Source organism: Pleurodeles waltl, chromosome 1_2, assembly GCF_031143425.1.
Source record: "Pleurodeles waltl isolate 20211129_DDA chromosome 1_2, aPleWal1.hap1.20221129, whole genome shotgun sequence".
In the NCBI taxonomy this organism is placed as follows: domain Eukaryota; kingdom Metazoa; phylum Chordata; class Amphibia; order Caudata; family Salamandridae; genus Pleurodeles; species Pleurodeles waltl.
In genome coordinates this window covers 1,268,527,391-1,268,544,675 of record NC_090437.1, presented here as the reverse complement: position 1 = coordinate 1,268,544,675, position 17,285 = coordinate 1,268,527,391, and positions in this window count along the sequence as shown.

Sequence of the window (17,285 nt, the reverse complement as noted above, 5' to 3'; positions counted from 1 at the left end):
CCTTCTCTCAGCCCAGGAAGACTATTCAGTATGCAGATGCACCTCTGTGACACCTCCACCCTCCCTGTGTAGAGGCTGTCTGAAAAGTATGCACAAAGCCCCAACTGTCACTCTGTCCAGACGTGGATTGGAGTCAAGCTGCAAAACACCAGAGTCATAAGCACAGATAAATGCGCACTTTCTAGAAGTGGCATTTCTGTGATAGTAATAAAAAATACACCCACACCAGTAAGCAGTATTTATTATCACCATCACAACCATACCAAACCATACCAAACACGCCTCCCCCCTACCCCTCATAAATCAGACAATACCCTTTACACATAAGGCAGGGCATTTCTAATGCAATCCTATGGGAAGGCAGCACTCGCAGCAGTGAGACACCAAGTTAGGCTGTTTGTCACTACCAGGACAGGCCATGCAATATGGCACATGTCCTGCCTTTCTACAGACATGGCACCCTGCCCACAGGGCTAGCTAGGGCGTACTTTAGGGGTGACTTACATGTAGTAAAAGGGGAGTTCTGGGCCTGGCAAGTAAATTTAGATGCCAGGTCCCTGTGGCAGAAAACTGCGCACACAGGCCCTGCGCTAGCAGGCCTGAGACAGGTTTGAAAGTCTACTTCAGTGGGTGGCGCAAGCAGCGCTGCAGGCCCACTAGTAGTATTTAATTTACAGGCCCTGGGTATAGAGATACCACTGTACAAGGGACTTATAGGTAAATTAAATATGCCAATTAGGTATAAGCCACTCATACCAACTTTAGATGGGAGAGCACCTGCACTTTAGCACTGGTCAGCAGTGATAAAGTGCTCAGAGTCCTAGAGCCAACAGCGAGAGGTCAGAAAAACCAGGAGGAAGGAGGCAAAAAGACTAGGGATGACCATGCGTATGGCCAAAAGTCCAACAGATTGATTATCCTATGTCTTGGCTCCGCCATGAGCCCGCTCTTGCTTAATCTTTACCTCTCCCCGGTAGTGTCTTACACCGATGATACTCGGTTGCTTTCCTCCTTCCAAGAAAGCACTTAGTTCTACAACTTTAGAGTGTCTCAAATGTGTTGTGACATGAATAGAGACATATTGCCTAAAATTAAATGTTGATAAAACAGAAGTCCTGATTTTTAATCAGAGTGGTCCCCCACCCTCTTCCTTTTGGTGGCCTGTGGAACTTAACACACTTCCCATTCCAACATCTTTGGCAAGAAATCTTGACATCATTTTTGATTAATTGCTATCCTTTGCCACTCAAACAGATCTTGTCAGTCTATTTCATGAAGCTAAAAACATTGTTAAAAGTATTTGTCTGGTTCTGGAGGAAATTAGAGAAACAGTTGTCCATGCTCTAGTCACCTCACACCTGGACTACTTGAATGGTCTCTACCTTGGCCCCCTGGCATATTTGATAATCAGACTCCAGTTAGTCCAGAATGCAGTGGTGAGTTTAATTAGAAGAGTCCTGTGTCACTATCGCGTCTCCCCATTTGAGACAGCTGAACTTGCTCCCAGTTGATCAGTGCACCAAATCTAAAGCCCTAACACTAGCCTTCAGAGTTTTTTAGGGTGAGGCCCCATGGTACTTGTTAAACAGACTGTCTCCATATACCCAAGAGTGGGAACTCAGACCCAACAACAGTCGATTCCTATGGATCCCTAAAGTCCTATTGTGGAGGCAATACTTTTCCCACTGCTAGACTTTGGAAGAGTCTCCCACCCAACCTACGTCAGGTTGAGTCAACCGACAACCTTAAAAAAACAACTCAATACTTGGCTATTTGATAATATCTAGTTTCTTTATTAGTCTGGTTGACTTGTAATGCTAAGCTGGTAGCCTATACTATCTGCCTGAGCACTGGGACACTTTTGTTTGAAGCAGCTGCGTGCATTTTCAAGTGTTGATTGATTGACATGATTGATTGATGTGTAAGAATGTGGGTTTTTGTCATATACAAGAGGCAAATGATTTTAAATTTAACTCTTCTCCCAAGATAACCAATATAGCTGTCTGACGTGGTCACATACAGGAACCCCCTCAAGGAGATCCAACGAGTTCTGTCAGCCAGGTTCTATATTAACTGAAGCTGAGGTAGGTTGTATTTAGATAGTGCTTAATACACATTATTATAGTTGTAGAAACATGAACTAAATATACCACGTTGAACTGGGAGGAGAAAATCAGGAGGTGAGAAGGGAGGGATATTTATTAATACTTTCAATATTTGGAAAAAAAACGCTTGCCAGTTTAGCTATTTGAGCATCTGTGTTCCTTCTGTGACCAGGAGACATCAATAATAAACACTTCAGCCTTGTCTGAGATAAATGGAGGGACATTTTCCTGCCTTCATTGTCCAACTGAGGACATTCTAGCTTTGAAGTTGGTTTGGTCCCAGTCACATGCTCCATCTAACATGAGGATGGTTTGAGTGTCATCAGCATAAGATATGACTTCCATGATAAATGATCTTATTAACATAATGCGAGGAGCCACATAGATACTAAACAGGGTGAGACTCAACATGGGGCTTTGTAGAACTTCTTGTGCTGCCCTTGAATTGAAAAAGGTTCGGAGCCGTGACAGCTTGAATGTTTTCCTTGACATTGGACATAAGCTAATTTTGTTCATGGCCTATGATACCTGCATCTAAGGAACTACAGAATGGAATTCCTTGGCTATTTTTCTGCTACCTTGATCATGAAGTGAAGCAGTGCAATGGACCTATAGTTTGTTAATACAGAAACATCCTGAGAAGATTTTTAGTGGAGGAATATTTAACCCTTGTTTCTAGCGGGAGAGCAAAAAGAAGGATTTAATAAGTAGAGCTGCATATGGGCAACAGTTAAATAACCGTGAATTTTCTTAATGCTGCAGGGATTTAACAGAGAGTCATATTTTACTAAGTTAGTCATTCCGACTATATAATTCAGTTACATTGCAGAATTCTGAAAATGAGCACTTGGTCTGCTCCCTGGAGAACAGATGATTCTTTTGCATAAATATGTGTTTGTTAGTGGTTAAGTTAAACTCTGCATAAATCACATCCAGTCTGCAGTTAAAAATGGATGGCAGCGGCTCATAAACGTTGTGTGAAGGAGACTTATTATGGTTTTTAGAGCTCAGCTAATTATTTCATTTACTTAAATAGTTCCTGATGTATTATTTTTCTCAACCGATAGTTAGTCTTCTTATATAATATTCACCTTATGCAAGTGTAAATGTTTGTTTATAGTTCTTTACTGCTTACCTTTAGTTTAAACAATTAGTTTGATTATTTACTGTAGACCAACATTATGCATCACATGCACTTTCTGAAGGTTTTTAGTGCCTCAACAACCAAAGTTCCCAGGGCATCTATCTAATCTTAATTACATTTATCACTCAGTGCACCAGAATCTTTTCTTACATGGCTGACTGTAAGCTTATAAAACATGCATTCTCATATTAGGTTTTGGAGCACCTTTCATAAACCTTTATGAGAAAATCATTAAAGAAAACAGGTTTCACTCAAACTTTGTTTATCAAATCTCAGCAGAGGATCAGCATTTTATCCCAGGGTAAAATCAACTTAGAACAAACCACAATTGCTAAAATGGGTAGGGTACCACCAACAAATGATTTACATTGTGAATAAAAGCTGTTATTACCCATCACAGATATTTAACTTTTCGTGATCCTTAAAAGAGGATTTCAATACAATACATTTCAATAAGGAGAACATCTCAAAGTACTGTAATGGTTGCCACAACATTTTTCCATATTATAGCCAGTCAGCGAAAGGGGGTGTCTTGCCCTGGTGTTCAGGATGTGCTTACCCCGCCCCTTTGCACTTTTTAATTCATTTTCAGGACGCAAGAATGATGTCCCTAAATCCTGTAATAGCTGCTACAAAATAATGTTCATATTGTGGCCAGCTAACCATGATTATATATAGTTACTGAAAGAACCCAAAGTTAAAGTGATGTCATAGATGAAAGTAATGTTGTAGTTAGGTGGAAATTGCAGTGCCAGCATAACATTTTAAACTCAGAAAAACACTGAAATTGGCCACTTATGGTTATCGCAAGTAATTATAACTTATAACATCACATATTCCATCACTAATTCACTCATGACAGATTCTATGATATCAGTTATAACATCACTGTAACATTTCTTACGGCCATCCATGAGCCTAAGGAGGCGCCGGGGCACCTATCCACGAGGGCTGCATTAAAAATAAAGGGAAGGGAGGGCCTTTCACATATACCTCCGCACAGAGCCATAGATAGGCCCTGGGGAACCCAACCATGGGGCTGGCTCCAGAGAGCCTATCCCGGGACACATTCATTTCCCTGCTTGTCCTAGTTTGGACAGAGAAACATGTATTTGCTACAGTCTGGCAGGAGCATTTTAAATATCTTGCCAAATGGTAGCTGTTAGAAATAGAGTCTTTAGTTGGCAGACATATGTGCTCTGTCCAAATAGGTGTCATGACCACACAAACATGCCAAGTCAAAACAAAGAAGTGCATGAGAAAAGCAAAGAGATATCCTCAGTGGAGACAGCAAAGCCCAAACTGGAAGAAGGTTTGCAGAGTAATCTTGCGCTTATTTCAAAAGAAGAATCAAGAAGAGAAGATCCAAGATGGCCGCTGTGAGTCCTGAAGGTTAGTTACAGTTCTAGTCTTGCAATCGGTTGGTTGCTAGGTTACGAGCTCTCCAGCTGGAAGCCTTGCACTTCAACTGAGGTCTGACAGGAATCAGCTGTGTGGAGAGAGAGCGCGCTTCAGAACAGAAACTCCTGTGAGGTAAAATTACATTTGAAGATTATATTACAGAAAAAATATAAATATTGTGAAGGTTTATTCAAAGAGTTTGATAGTAGACCGTTCCCGTGGAAGTCGGCAAGGCTACAGAGTTAATGTATGAATTAACCTTATGTTTACAAGGTTCTTGTTTAAGATATTAAAGTCAAAGAAAAAACGAACTTTAAAAGAGCAAGTATCTACAAATGTCAAGGTTATAAACAAAGGCCAAGTTTAAAGGAGAAACGAACTGTTAACAAATAAGCATTTACAAATTCAATGGTAATAAACCAAAACAGAGTTTAAAAGAGAAACGAACTTAAATAAACAAGCATTTACAACTACAAGTTATCGACAGATGTCGAAGTAAGGAAGGAGAAACTAACTGTAATAAACAAGCATTTACAAATACAAGTTATCAACAAATGTCGAAGTAAGAAAGGAGAAACGAACTTTAATAAACAAGCATTTACAAATACAAGTATTGACAGAAGTCACAATGAGACAGGAGAAATTAAATAACATCAGCTGATTTGAAGAACGCATTATCACCAACTATATATATATATATATATAGCAACTTAAAACCAATCTCTAACAAAGGTGGAGAAGTTCTTCCAGAATCAGTAATAAGCATTTTTTTAAGAAGAGCTATCATTTATAGAGAGAAGCAAGGCTACAGAGAACTCAGGGTGAGTGAAGAAATAATAGAATTAAAGAGAATTAAGTGTTGAGAGTAGAAAGTGAAAAAACTGATGTTGTATGTCCCTAGTAATTGCGACTGTGACTCTTGCAGGTTCTGTATCCAATCTTAGATGTGAAGAGGCAGACTGAGTACTGGCGTTCATCATCTCTGTGGCAGTCTCTCTACCATCCCATTCCCCTTTCCCCCTCCAGGGTACTCAGCACGAAGGATTAATATTCGTTGTGAGTAGCTCGGGTCGGGACTGAGGAGTTGTCTTCTGCTTCTGAGGAAATCGAATAGAAGTATCCTGACAATAGGGCCACAATCCTGGTCAGGGTAAGTCAGATACACAACCTAAATTAATCTGTGCTCACCCTCTGGTACCTTGGCACATAGCAGGCAGGCATAACTTAGAAGACAATGTGTAAAGTATTTGTGCAACACTTAGTTACAGTAACACAGTGAAAACACCACAAAAATACTCCACACCAGTTTAGAAAACTCTATTATGATTTTATAAATAAATCAAGACCTAAATGACAAGAATCCAATACTTAGATACTGAAATATGCAATTTAAAAGATTTTGGTGAACAGCGCACAGCAACAACTGTGGTCATCTGATCATGCCAGACCGAGACAAAGTCACAAGCTCAGGCCAACCATGGTGGAGTGTGGGCCAGCTTCAGGGACTCACCTGAGCATGCTGATACAGTACCTTAAATCCTGGTGCGCTGTCTGTGTGGCGTTGCTTTGAGGGGCTTTGAGTTGCTTTATGGCAGTTACAATGAAAAACACCAAAGTCAGAGCACCATAGGCCCACTTTCAGGGGTGCAGGACTTGGGTGGCACCACTCACTTGGTAGGGTAGACTCACAGATGGCAGAGTCCAGGTGCTCCAGGTGAGTTGGAGGCAGTTTCAGATGTCCCTGAGACTGCAGGACAATTGGGTGAATAAGCCACTGGTGAATTTTGGGTTCAAGATGGTTGAGAACAACCCCAGGCCTTCTCACTGCAGGCAAGAAGCAGTAGGAAGTGGGCCATCACAGCAAAGCAAGTAGCAAAGTGGCCTGCCACAGGACAGCAAACAACAAGCAGTAGGCTAACACAGCAATGCAGTTGCAGAGTGGCAGCATAGCAGTCCTTCTTCCTGGCAGAATGCCCTTGGTTGCAGTACTGTTCAGCTTTGGTGGGTTCCAGTATTTATACTTTGGTGCTCTGGTTCTGGAAGGTGAGAGAAGCTTCCAGATGCAGGCCTTTCAAATTCAGAAATGCCCTGCATTCCCTGTCTTGGCTCCAAGCTGGCTTGAGTGACAATATAGGGTTGTTAAGACCTATTGTAGGTGGACAAGACAAGTCTATTCAGGTGTATGTAAGGCAGTACTAAGCTCCAGCCCCTCATCAAGCCAGTTAGTGAACCATTAACACCCATCAGGTCACACGTGATCATTTGTGTGTGGCTGTCTAGAAGTAATGCACAGAGCCCAGCTTTCACCCAACCCAGACATGTATTCAGAGGTAGGCAGAGACACAGAACGGTTAAAGTAAAAATATGCTAACTTTCTAAAAGTGACATTTTCAGACTTACAATTTAAAATCTGACTTCACCATAAGTTGTGATTTTTCATTGTAAGTCTAGAGACACCAAATTCCACATTTCTATCTTTTCCAAATTGGAAGTTACACTTAAAAGATTTGTTAAGGTAATCCCAATGTTAACCTATGGGAGGGAGTGGCCTTGCAATAGTGAAAAACTCATTTAGAGGTTTTTCACTACTTGGACAAACTTAAAAGTAGATGTCCAAAGTATTATATACTGCACCCTGTCCTTGGGGCCACGTAGGGCACACCTTAGGGGTGACTTACATCTAACAAAAAGGAAGGTTTGGGCCTGGCAAATAGTTGCACTTGCCAGGTCAAAATGGCAGTTTAAAACTGCACACACAGGCTCTGCAGTGGCAGGCCTGAGGCATGGTTCAAGTGGTACTGTAGTGGGTGGCACAATCAGTGCTGCAGGCCCACTTGTAGCATTTAATTTACAGTTCCTGTGCACCTATTGTACACTTTACTATGGAACAAGTAAATTAAAAATGCCAATTGTGCATAAGCCAATTTTGCAATGTTTTAATCAAAGTGCACATGCACATTAGCACTGGTTAGCAGTGGTAAAGTTCCCAGAGTCCTAGAGTCAACAAAAATGAATTCAGCAAAAAGTGGAAGGAAGCGTCTAATACATCTGGGGATGCCCTGCAGAAAAGACCATTTCAAACACAAACCCGTTGCAGCCTAAATCCAGGGTGAACTAATGAATCTGTTGATGAACTTCCCTTCTTAGGGCGATAGAACTTGGGCAATGGCCCAGTACTGCAAGGCACTTGCCAGGTCTACGTCTCTCTGAACTCCATTGGATCCCTGATTTCTGAGAGTGGGGGCAGTAACACCAGATGCCATGCACCCTTCTCCACTCTTTTTCCCACCAGTTCAAGGGTGGTATCCTGACAGTGGTCGTTCAGCCCAAGGTCTGTCCCCTGAGGCTGACCAAGAGACAAGGGTGTGCTCTGCCCCACCTTGCTCCTCCCGCTGCGGTCCTGTACCCCTTGCTTGGGAGTGAGACCCTCAGTAGCCAAAACTGTTGGAGCACTGGTGGCAGCCATCCCTCCAACCAGTTCAGGGCTAGTATCCTGCAACTGTTCTTCCAGCCCAGGGTCTAGACCCTTAGGCTGAATCTGTGCCTGGGAAATCAGGACTTCCAGACGGGTACAACTACTACCAAGGGTAACACACTCTCCATGTGTTGTACAAGACTGTACCTCAAGTAGGTCCCCGGCCCTCCGCCCCTGTGACAGTGCATGGTGCCCTCCAGGCCAGAAGTGGCCCCACCAGGATCAGTCATGGGGTGCTCTGGCCTGAGAGCTGGCAACCCCTGACCCACTGGTCCTCCCGCTGTAGACTGTTTCCACCTCTCACCCCTCCATCTGACTATCCGCACCCTCCTCTGTGAAATGGTTCTGCCAAGTTCTCTTGACACTGTGGGCTTCCCATTGGTGGATGGGCTCTTGGTACAGATGAGGCTCCTCTGCTTAGGCTCACTCTGTGAGCAATCCAAGCCCTGGGTTTCTAAATAGGGCACCCTGGGCCTTTGCCCACCCCAGCCCCTTTCCTACTCTTGAAAAGGGCATAGGACCCTTCCCTCTTACTACACTGTGAACCTTTACCTCACTCTGATGAGAAAAACCTGAGACACCCTCCTTAGGATCGCTCCCCAATCCCCAACCTTGACAGTCTGGTACTCACCTAGAGGTCTGCTTTCCTTGCAGGACCCTGGGGTCAGAGAACCTACAATCCACCAAGTGTTGGCATTGCTATGGAAAACAGTGGCTGAACACATACTCTCCAGCACTCAAATTGTACAGCTCCTCAAATGTGTTCACCATACTACCCTTCACCCAAGCATCCAGTGCTCTGCAAAAGTGACTCACAAACCCCCCCTAGGACTGGTGAGACAGTTCCCTAATGCCCCAGAAACTCAACCTGCACTCTTCTGGGGTGAAATGATGTCTCTTAACAAGGGTATCCTTCATGGTGGGATATCCCAGCCTTTCTCTCCCATCGAGAGACAGTAGGGCATCCCTTCCATCAACAAGTATATACCTCCATAGAACAGCCCCCTTAACCTCCTTAGGGATCCTGAGTGCTAATAGAGTGAGCTCATGTACCTCAAACCACCTGTCTGTCTCATCACCCTCCCTGAAGGCAGGCACCAAATCACTGGGTGTGTTGTCCATTTCTTCAGCACTGGACATGTTACTTTCACTGCCACCGATTATGCTAGACTCTGCCTGCTGTTTAGCCTTCATGACCAGCTCCTGGAGGCTCAGTTTATTAGCCATCAAGATCTTCCTTTCTTCTATGGCTCTCTAGCTTCAGCTGCCTCCATGGCAAGCTTTTCCCTGGCAAAGGCCCTTTCATCCTCAACCATCCTCTCCTCTGCCAGGGCTTTGTCAGACTCAGCTCTTTTCTGTACTGCTGTCAATTGGGCATCCTGCGGCCTCAGGTCCCTCTCCACCTGTCTGTCCTTCAGCTCCTCAGGAGACAGGGTGTGGGAGGTGGCACTGTACCTTGCAGAGGATCTAGCAGGGTACTCCCTCTCTTTGAGCTCCCCTCTCTCCTCTGGGGCCTCCCCAAAGTATTTTTTTTTCTGCCTCCTTCTCAGGGCCACTGCCCTCTTGGGTCTCTGAATCATCCAGGAGGTTCCAGGGCTTTGAACTCTTTAGAATTCCGAAGGGGTCATCTTCCTCATGGTCATCTGTTAGTGTTAATTGCCAGCATGTGTCCTCATAACAAAACTGGGCTGCCTGCAGTTCCTGTCTTGTGGATTTCTTCTTCACAGACTGACCCCTTTCCTTGCAAAAATCTCTGAGATACTTCATAGTGTAGCATGATAGGTGCCAGTGATTTATTCCCATGCTGATAAGGACTCACAGGTGCAAAAATCAAACAAAAAAGAGTCTCAAGCTGAGGAAGATCAAGCAAGAGTGACATTTCTCCTCCGAGCCTCCTATTTTTCTGACCCTCTTTTTGTAGCACTTTACCACTGCTAATCAATGCCAAAGTGCATGTGCTTTCTCCCCTGAAACCTGGTATGATTGGCATACACATGTTTTTCATATTGCATTAACCTGTAAGTTCCATCCAAAGTGGTGCAACATATAACCAGGACCTGTATATTATATTCTACTAGTGGGTCTGCTGTGCTGATTGCACCACCCACAGACCTATTTCAAGCCTGCCGCTGCAGGGCCTGCATTGACTTGGCTCTTCAAACTACTTGTCAAGGCCTAAACTCCCTTTTTGCGATGCCTACATCATTCCTAAGGAAGGCCCTAGATAGCCCTATGGGCAGGGTGCTGTGTATGTAAAAGGTAGGACATGTACTTTTATGTGACAAAAACGTATTTGTGTTATTCACCACTGTGAGGGCTGCTCCGCTCATTCGGAATTTCCTTATATATCTTTAAGTGATAATTTTTGATCTGGAAGGAGTAGCGTAGACATGGTGGGAATGTTTGAAATGGTAGTGAGAAATACTTACTGGTGTAGTTGGATTTTACATAACTTTTTAAGGAATGCCACTTTCAGGAAGTGGGGATTTCTCTCTGCGTATTACTCTATGTGCTTTGCAGCCTGACTCCAATCTATGTCTGGGGCTGACTGACAGCTACATTTTGTGCATACTTTCTAGACAGCCACAGCACAGGGGGGCTAGGTGTGACAAGAGAGGCATCTGCATCCATCTGCATACTGATAGCCTTTCTGGGCTGAAAGAGAGGGAGGCAAGGCACACTTACATTTGTAAAGGCTGTGCCCCTGCCTCACACAATGGGTTGATTTACCCCCTACTGACGTCTGGAGTCAAGGATGTCTGGAAAGGGGTTGTGTTACACTTGAGGGGGTTCCTTTGAAGTTACCCCATGAACATAGTCAGCTTTGAGTATAAGTGCAGGTGCTCTGCCCCCATGATTTTTAGAGCACTTTTGGAACTGGAACTAAGCCTCTGTCAGAAGGAGTGCTGCGCTGCCTGCTAAGTGCTGGGTGGGATAAAGGACTCACTGGATTGCTTTTCTGCTTGTTGCCCGACTCCCTGACCTTGGAGGACCCAGGCAATGCAAGGACTATCAGGAGGGAAATGCCACCTAATTAGCTGTGCTGGCCTGCCTGCCTCTTGAGTGCCTCTTAAGGAGCCTAGCGCAGAAAAAAACATTTGTTTTCCTGCTCCTTTGCTCGTTATCTAGCACATGGGGAGATCTCCATCATGTTACTTTATTGTGCAATTACAGCGCATGGGGAGCTCTTTATATCCTCACTTGACTTGTAGCTCATGGTGAGCGATTTTCGGTGAAGTGCTTGGTGAGCGCTCCATCCCTCCTTCCTTCAAATGTTGATTGTGTGTGTTTCTGTTCCCAGCGCATGGCAGAAGAAAGAAAGTTGTGGTGAAACAAGCAGTGCTTCAGACTTCAGCTGTAAAAGGGCTTTGTCCCCTTGCTGTCGTGACGGCTGGCCCCAACCCCTGTGTTTCCGCTGGAAGGGCACCATGCTTCCGGAAAGGAGAACTCAGCCAGCCCAGGATGGGACAACCAGTTGCACACAACTAGGATGGGGCAATGAAAAGAAAAATTGTAGGGAATAATACTCGGAGTATAGAATCCGATTAATGAAGATTACTGGTAAGTAATCAAGACATTTGGGGCCATATGTACGAACACATTTTCCCATTGACACAGAATGGGAAAAACCCTTTGATACATCTGGCCTCTGGACACATATCATGAAAACACGTTTTTAATTTGTCTCAGGTAATATATAAGATATACGTTTAATATTAGGATCGCTTTGTACTATGGGTTATATTTTTTGTGACTGGCATTGATAAGTCAGTGGATTACATTTTGAAAACAAGTCATAATACCGTCTAAAAACTGAAACACATCTAAGTTAGCAGCCGAAATAGGTGGCAAAGCCAAGCACTGCCCACGCAACGCTGTTTCTGTGATGCAGCCCTTCTACAGAACGTGAAGTTGAAATAACAGCGGGAATTTGATAAGTACATTTCCCTGCATGTGCTGCTGTGGATTCTCACATGAGAAGCACAGTGAATTAAACGGACCCAATCGCTGCAGCACACCTCTGAGGAGGCTCGAAGAAGCGGACTTCTGTTTTTTCCAACTTCATTTCATTTCATCGTGTGTACGTCATTGCCAGTGGGATTAAATATTCCAGTCAAAATTAATTCTACATCTAAATTGTTATCAATCCCAATAAGCTTTTTTTTCTTACAGTTTAGATTGAAAGCACCTGGCGCTTAATTACAAGCTTATCTCTGCAGGACTTGACTTGCACTGACTGTAGCAATATTCTCCTCATATTATTGAGACATTGGAGAATAATACACTGGGTTGAGAGAGTTATAGAATCTAAATCCACCTGTACATTTCTTGCATGCTTCCTGTTTTTACTAAATGCCTGATGTATAGTTCTGAAGGTGGAATGTTTGTACACTTGCGTGAAGCATGTGTGCTTACACAACACATGCAGTGGAAATGTCTTCACATTTTTAGCCCTCCACATTGGCAGCAGTGGCTTCTACAATAAGGAGCATATTTCCCAAAATATTATTGCGGCTGCAAACAGCCCGATTCACAGAATTGGACTGTTACCCACTGCACAAATACTTTTCCATATGTACAGAGCACAAATTGTGATAAGGCAACATGTTACTAAACTGCAATTTGTGTTAAGCAAGCCGGTATCTGAAAGAGGTGTTTAGGGCACCCCTGCCAAATACCGAATTGCAGTGCTATTCAGGAATGTTTTGTCACTGAATCACAGTGGCAAAACATTCATTTCTTACCAATACCTTAAGGGTAGTGGTAAACGTTCGCAAATCGTAAGGGGTCCCTTTGAGAATATTGACGAGCAGGGCCCCTCTATAGTCTTAAAAAATGAAACAAACATTTAATTTCATTTTTTTAAACACATCCCCTTTTTGTTAAAGGAAATGTGCTGCATTTGAAAAAAAAAAAGTTTGCTTTATTTAAAATCAGTCAAAAACATGGTGGTCTGCTGACCCCAGCAGGCCACCATCCCTGTGATGGCTGCAGTTCCTGATGGAATGCAAATTGTGACCTACCTCATTAATAATAATGAGGTATATCCATTGTGACCTCCTTAGGAATTGTTCGTCCCAACCTGTACATTTTTGGACATTAGGGCTTCTGATTTCACAATTAGGATGTCAGAATTCCTAAATTCTGCATATATGGCCCTAAATCATCGGTGTTTATTGAAGGGGTAGACACTTTAGTAATGGTCATAAAGGGAAAAGGGATTTTCCAGCATCAACTCTGCGGACTGGGAATGTACTCACAAAATTGAAGTACATTGATATCTGGAAATAAACAAATTACTGTGGGATAGACCAAAGAATGGATGTCAACCATTAAAATCTAAAGAATGGATGTCAACCATCTACAGTCAAACTGGAGAAATAAATACAATTATCCTACTTTTTTTGTGATCTTTATTGTGTTCAGGAAACCTGGTTTGGTTAACAACTAAGTTAAGTTACCTACAGTTCAATGAGTATCAGAAACATGTCTCAATGTTGGAAATACGTCTTGTGTTAGGCAGTCTATTTGGGTTGAAAAGATCAATGTTGAAGCAGCAGTAGTTTTGCTATGTTACCACATTGCATCCAGATTAATCTAACATTTCTCAGTTTTCATGTTTAATGAGTACAAATACCTATTCAAACATTATTACTTTATATATTTTTTTTCCTGAATGCCATGCCAAGTGCTGCTCGTCTTGGTTGTTACATTGTGGGCACCATATTCTGCCTAATGGAGAGGGCAGTAGCCGGGGCAAAGGGTTAATTGGATACTTGCAAAGAATAGCTAGCATTAGGGGAACTCTAACCTGCACCCAAGATAGACAATTTCCTTCAGCTCTTCCACATGCTTTAGTCATGCTGACTATGTTTATCCAACCTCTCTCCATGTGCTGCCTCGACTTGCTGATTCCAGTCCTGATTGTTCTTCTGTTCTAACATACACATCTAAGCAAAGATTTTGTTTGTTGGTTATTTCCAGTTTGTGACTTTATTACTTCCTGTATCTCCACTATGTAAGGCCTCATGGATTCATTGATAGTGTTTTGCAATTAATATTTTTCAGTGTGATATTGTCCCTTCACTTCTAAATATAGGGGCATATTTATACTCTGCTTGCGCCGGATTTGCGTCATTTATTTACACAAATTTAACTCCATATTTATATTTTGACGCTAGACATGTCTAGCGCCAAAATGTTGGAGTTAAAGTAATTTTTTTGCCTGCGGAAAACTACCTTACGTCAATAAGATGCAAGGTAGGCATTCCCGGGCACAAAATGACTCAAAGGCCCTAGCGCCTTATTTATCCTCCCGTGCAAAAATCATTCACGGGTGGAGGAGAGCCTTAAATAATTGCGCTAAGCCTGCTTAGCACCATTATTTAATGCCTGGGTCATGGCAGGCGTTAGGGGACCTGTGGGTCTTTTTCCATTGTCAGAGACCCTGGAAACAGCCCACAGGTGTCCTTCCCTGCCCCGAGGGACACCCCCACCCACTAAGACCCACACCTGGAGGACATCTAAGGATGGGGGACCCATCCCAGGTAAGTCCAGATTAGTATTTGTAGTTTTTTTGCAAAGTGCCATGGGGGGCCTAATTTGCCGCCCCCTACATGCCATTGGCCATTGGGCTGGGGGGCATGACTTCTGTCTTAGACAGGAGTCATGTCCATGGGGGCTGTGCGTGGAAATAATGACGCTAATCAGGTTAGAATGATTTGTTTTACTCAAACCTGACTAACGCAATTCTTTCACGGACAACCTCCAGCTTCCCCTACTCCTCTCCCACTCGGTTAGCGTCAATAATTTTGATGCTAACTGGGCCTTACCATCGGCTAGCGTCATAATTTAAATATGACGCCCGGCTGGCGTCCAGGAATGGCTCTAGTCGCGGTATACTTTTTGACACAAACCTGCGCTAACGCAGGTTTGTGTCAAAAAGTATAAATCAGGGCCTTAGTTTTCTCGCCTTGGATTCTTCCTTGTCCTAGTATCTCGTTGTGTGTTTTTTTTATGTCTAGTGCCATTATTGGTCTCCTGCTCAATAGTCTTCACTCATCAGCCATGTGCTTTCAGACAAGGAATGTTTTCTGTCATTTGGCTTTTTCGTTTCACTGAGGACTTTTTCCAAGAACACCTGTCTCTTTTTCGTTTAGTTAGTTTCCTGAACAAATACAGATCACAAGAAAATAATGCAGTATTGTGAGCCAGAGTGAAGAGACAGCTGTCTCTTGGACGCGTATTACAATTTATGCATTGGAGCCTTTGCTACAGGAAGGAATCACCTTTATTTAGGGCAGTCCAGATCACAGGTTAGGGATGTATCAATAGAGTTAGCCATTGACTATAAAGTATAGACATTTTGTGTTAGGATCCTACTGTTCACACAGTGTAAATATTTGGCTAATTATCTATATATGTTCTTTGCCATTCACATATTCTTTAGGTAACTGAGTGTTGGAGAGAACCATCTTTGGGTGCCTTCCTAGGATACACCAGTATTTACTGTCTCTGCACTTTACCCCATCTCCCAGAGGCAAAGGTATTGTGCTCTTCCTTCTCAACATAGGTAAAATGCATACTCCTAACTGGTACATTTAATGCACTTATAAGTCCCTACTAGTAAGTACTGCATGTACTTAAGGTTTGTAACTGAAATCCTACAGGTGGGCTACATCATTAGTGCCACCCACTACATGAACATTATAAAACATGTCTTCAGGCCTGTGCCTGCACCGTATGTGTGCAGTTTTAAACTGCCATTTAGACCATGTAAAATAATCCTATTGTAAGGCCTAGCCCATCCTTTTATAGGTATTACTATAAATTGCCCCAAAGTTATGCCTGAAAGTCCCATGGGGCAGCGTGCATAGTAAGACATGTATGTTTAGTATTTGACATTCCTGGGCATCGAAAAACCTCCAAAGTTGTTTTTCAGGGTGGCAAGGCTGCCTCTTCCATAGAAAAACACTGGATTACATTATACCAATTTATAATGATAAACTTTAGATTGGAAGCAGCTAGAAACCCGACTCAGTTGGATAGTAATTCAAAATTCAACCGAATTGTAAAGTGAGATTTCTTATTAGCATTTCAAAAATTACTTTTTTAGAAAGTTTTTTTTTTTTTCCTGAGCCAAATGTGTACTTTTGTTAGTGTTTAGTTCTAGGGTCACCTAACTGATAATGGCTCTCCTGTGGGACTACCAGACAGTGACCAAAAGGCAGCTTGGTTGTGGAGAGGTGTTTTTACTTCCTTGAGCAGGGTGGCCTCGGGGGTTGTGCCAGCTCCTTTCTGATCTTCAAAGGATGCCTACGCAATCTGGCCTTCCTTTCCCTTCCTAGTCAACTTAGCTCCAAAACCAGTGGTGGTGAGCGGAGGGGCTCCCCAAGAACTGGTTAGGAGTGAACACAAAGGAGGGTTTCTCCTTTATCATAGCCACTGTTAGAAATGGGGTCTTTGGTTGACAGTCAGGTTACCCCCTGTTCAAGCAAGGACCCTCACTCTAGTTAGGATAAAAGAGAATCACCCTCAGCTAACCCCTGCTTACCCCCTTGGTAGCTTGGCAGAGCAGTAGGCTTAACCTCAGAGTGCTGGGCGTAAAGTATTTGTACCAACACACACAGTAACTTAATGAAAACACTACAAAATGACACAACACCAGTTTAGAAAAATAGGAAATATTTATCTAGACAAAACAAGACCAAAACGACAAAAATCCAACATACACAAGTCAAGTTATGATTTTTTAAAGGTTTAAAATAAAAAGAGTCTTTAGGTAGTTGTAACACCACACTAGCGCTGCTAGCGTGAAAATGTACCTGGTTTGCGGCAAAAATAACCCCGCACGGGCGGTGTGCGTCGAAAATAACCCGGCACGGGTATATGCGTCGAAAACAGCTCGGCTCGGCGAGGCGCGTCGAAAAAGCCAGCCACGCGACGGTCCGAAGTCCCGCGGCGCTGGTTGCGATCTCTCAGCCTTCGTCAGCGATGCTGCGCGTCGTTTCTCCTGCTCCGGGCGTCGATTCTCCGGTCGCGTCTCCAGCGGCGTCGTTTCTCAGCTGCGGAGCCGGCGTCGCGTCGTTTTCTCAGCCGCGATCGGATTCGCGTCGATCTTTTCTCCGCACGGTGCGCGGTGCGTGTATTTTTGTCCTTA